The sequence below is a fragment of the Cynara cardunculus genome, assembly GCF_001531365.2.
Source record: "Cynara cardunculus var. scolymus isolate 2C chromosome LG 13, CcrdV1, whole genome shotgun sequence".
NCBI classification, from domain to species: Eukaryota; Viridiplantae; Streptophyta; class Magnoliopsida; order Asterales; family Asteraceae; genus Cynara; species Cynara cardunculus.
Window position 1 is genome coordinate 5512872 of NC_037540.1, and position 4533 is coordinate 5517404.

Below are 4533 nucleotides of genomic sequence, written 5' to 3' on the forward strand. Positions count from 1 at the left end.
TTTTTAATCTTTTTACCATCTTGTTTGTGTTATTTAAGATTTTATATTATTAGAGATTTGTTTTGATTATATTTTGAAATATTATAATTGATTAATTTTTCAAGGTATCATTTTTGGTTATTTTACATTATTATCATCTAGTTTTGTTAAACATGATTTATTCATCAACTATCTTATCAGCTACCAGGTAACTTATAAGGTGATAACTAATTTATCAGTTATTTTGTCAAACATAGCGTAAAGCTAAAAGAAAGAAAAATACACTAAGGGCTATTAACTGTGAAAATAAATTTAAACTAAAGCAACCATTGATTTTGCAATTTTATAAAAATTGTTACAATCTTTACGAAGAACATGATTATTATTAAACATTACTCATGATCCAGATTTTTAATTACATAAATATGGTAAAATAATATAAAGAAACAATTGATAGCATCAGATGAACCGATAAAATTGGGTCAATTTTGGCACTTAATCAACTGACTTAAAAACCAAGATAACAAGATTCAAGTTTAGTTCTCATTAGTTGTAAGGCGTACAATACCATAAACCAACCAACTTGATTAATAAAGATAGTACAACTAAGATGAAAAAAAAAATCACCGACATTATTGATTATTATGATAAATAATCTGATTAAAATTTTAAAAAAAGTTCACATAATTAATATTTGTTTGAAAATATAACCAAATAGACAGACCCAATAAATTTCACTAGATGTTTGGTATTGTGGCTGAGATGAGATATAAGCAGACCTAATCTCTAACTAAAAACTAGAGCAGTTGTCTCGTTGAACCTTTGGCTACAAAAATATATGACAAGCATTCGATCAAAATATTCAAGGTGTCGGCAAACCATCTTTTCCGACTGCAATGAACAAATCAATACATTAAAGATATAAAAAAAAAAGTAATTTTGACATATATAACCAGAGGCGAAAACCATGTGAGAAAGAGAGATAAAAGTGAGAAGCGTAAGAAGGGAATTGATCCCAAACCCATTCATTAATCGTGCTTGATACAGATCTGATGCATCTCATCCTAATATACATCCAAGGATGAAGATCCGTTATTACGCTTCTCACCTTAACTCTCGTTCTTATCGAAACCCATCGTATAAGAGAGTTTATTTAGCATAGAAAACTATTTTCTTTTAATTAATTATTATGTATATGAATACAAATAGGAAAAAACAGAAAAGCATGTGTGGATAGAAATTGGGTGGGTGCGTTATTATGATTTGAACATGGAAGAAGTTTCTTTTTGTTGGTGGTAAGGTCATGTGCAATTACAAGGCAAAAGGGTCAACCAATTGCATTACTTCTTTGAATTTTAAGGTCATCATCAATCCACCCATCTCACAACTACCATTTCTTTTTTAATTATCTATAAAACTCAATAATTTTTTCTTTTAAATTATCTATAAAACTCAGATAATATTTAAACTGATTTGGATGTTACTGGGTCGTTAACGGGTTAAGGCTTAATGTATCAGAAACGTATTGAAGCAGTAGTCAATTGAGGTACGGTAAGTTAGAGGCTATCATGAGATTTAATAGAGGAAGTGGTGATAACCCATCTGAGTTATTAACAACTGTTATTATGATTACTTGTTTTGGTTTGCAAGTGTTACAAGTAGAGGTTCTTTAAGGCGTGCACAATCACATTTGAAGTTTAAAAATTGGGAAAGATAAAGCTCTCTGATAAAGACATGATTTTATTGTAGTTTTATCTTGCCCACAACTTATAGCACTCGTCATGTGTGTATGTGTGTGTTTGTTTGAATACACACGCAAATGGTTGTCTTATTCCAGACCAAATAGCAAAAGACTAGAATAAAACAAGCCGAAGAAACTATGAAATTTCGTATGTTTCAACGAGGTTTTTAAAAATTTTGAATTTTAGATTTTATATCAAAATTTAAAATAATGGAGATGTTTACCAAAAAAATTGTTTGAATATATCAACTCTTAGAAGACTTTTTCATTCATTTTGAATGAAATCCAACCAACATTTAAAATAAATTATTGCGCGAGTTGAATTCATCATTATATATAGCACGCAAATTTGATAAAATCTGGTTTGTAAGATACTGTTATGATCACGACCTTAATATAAAAAGAATATTTTAGTTTTTTTTTTTTAAAATAGCACAGTGTAAACGATTTAACGATGTAGGAACGCATTCTTTTTATATATAAACGACCAAAATACTAAGAGTTGGTTTTGGATTGTTGGGAGGGATTTAGGTTGAGGTTAAGAACGATTTTTGTATATGATTTCAGTGTGAACGATCGATGATAGAAGTTATGATCCAATTCTTTATGATTTTGTAGATCTCTTTCAGATTTAAGGTTGTTCCATTCGTACATCCACGATGTAAACATCTTGAATCCAATGATGCCTAATGTTTGCATATTTCTTTTTAGTGAAGAGATTGATATGATCTGCTAAATTTAATCATGACGCAAACGTTTCTTTATTAACGCGATCGGTCCAATCCCTTAAAGACTGGCCACCTAGTGGAATAGACCTACTTTTTTGGGAAACGGGAACACTTTTAAAACAAGCCTGAAAAATTCACCCGTTTACTCAATATTGTGTATTTCTTTTTCCTCCTAAGAGAGTACGTATATGAAAAGAAAAAAAAAATGGGGGTGTTTACCAAACGTTTACTCGGGTAAGTGAGTATCAAGTCACATTACTTTACCGGATGAATATAGTTAGGACCAAAAATTTACCCGATAAGAGCGAGACAAGGACAAAGAGTCTTACCCAGTAAGTGAGGGCTACAACTCTTACCACGGTAAGTACTTACCGGATAATTTTTTTGCATACGATACCGTTTTGATAGACTAAAATCTACCCTGGTAAGAAAATGATACTCTTAAATTTTATAGGTAAGCGCTTACCGAATAAGCATTTGGTAAACGACCCCTAAATGCATGTATCATGACCATGTCAATTTTGGTAATATTAAACCATCTCATGTGCATCATGACCATTTTAATTGGTTCATCAGTCACGTTAACAACTTATATACATTTATATTTTGTAAAACTCATTTTCAACAACTACAAACTTACAATTTTACAAACAAATAACTCTTAATTTTTTTACTCATATATATTAAAAAAATTGTTAACATATATACAAATACTGTATTATAAAGCATTTGGTTCATTCTCTTAAAAACGAATTACTATGCATAAAGTACAATTAATTTATGCACATTACTTAAAATTTCAGTTAATTATGCGTATGTACATGTTTTTAAAGCATACCACTCTCATTGAAATCTTTACTCATCCCTACAATCTCTTTAATCCAACTAACTTCCTTAGAATCTATCTTTTTCAAAGAGAATATAGGTATTGTTGATTGCATATCTAATGGGCGGTTTTGACTCCGTATTTCTTATAATTACCGTCAACTTCCATTCCCCAAAGCTCAGTTGCATCTCTTTCAAGGTAAGCTTCAACCTCATGGGTTTCGACCATTGCTTCTGATTGATTTATGGTCTGCATCGATTTTTGCTTCTTTGTTTTTGACTCATTAGGTATCGATTCTTTATGGTTTCTTTATTGGTATTGGTTTACTTCCCTAGAGCTCGATTGTTTCTCATCCCCAAATCTCGATTGCTTCTTTTTCAAGGTAAACTTCAACCTTATGGGTGGTTGTATTGATTGACCATTGCGTTTGATTGCTTGATTGATTTATGATTTGTACCGATTTAAACTCTAACATCAAGCACCTTAATTCAAAACCTAGGTTTATCCGGGAATTTGTTCATTCACTTGTAGTATTTTTTTTACAATCAATTTGCATTATAGGATGATATTTTCGTTACAATCAATTATCTTGATGAAGTTAATTAACGACGGAACATGATGAAGGTTGCAACCATCATCCACAGAAAGGGAGTTGGGAACTTGAGGAACATGTACCAAAGAGAACACTCTAGAGATGTCAATGCAAATGGTAGCGCTTTTCCATGATCAATAGTCGAGAGTATCATTAAATTTTTATCCTTCCATGATTATCTTAATTTCGATTTGTGTTGCATATTAAATCTAGATATATCTCGTTGTATTATGTGAATACCCTTCTAGTATATATCTATATTATATTATAAAACATTTGACAAAAACTCTTAAAAACTACTTTGTATGCGTAAAGTACTGTTTATTAATGCATATTACTTAAAACCCAATATTACAAGTAGATTGTGCGTAAGTACAACTTATTAACTGCAGATAAACATAATCAAATACAGGACAAACATATCATTTTAAATATAAAAAATCTAAAATATAATTAGGATAATTATTGAGTTCTAACATAATACTTAATTATTATCTTTATAAAATTTATAATATTAAACCAAAAATAAATTGTTTTATTATTAAACTTAAATTAAATTATATAAAAAATATATTCTATATTATAAATCATTTGACAAAAACTCTTAAAAACCATTTTTTATGCGTAAAGTACTGTTTATTAATGCATATTACTTACAACTCAAGAT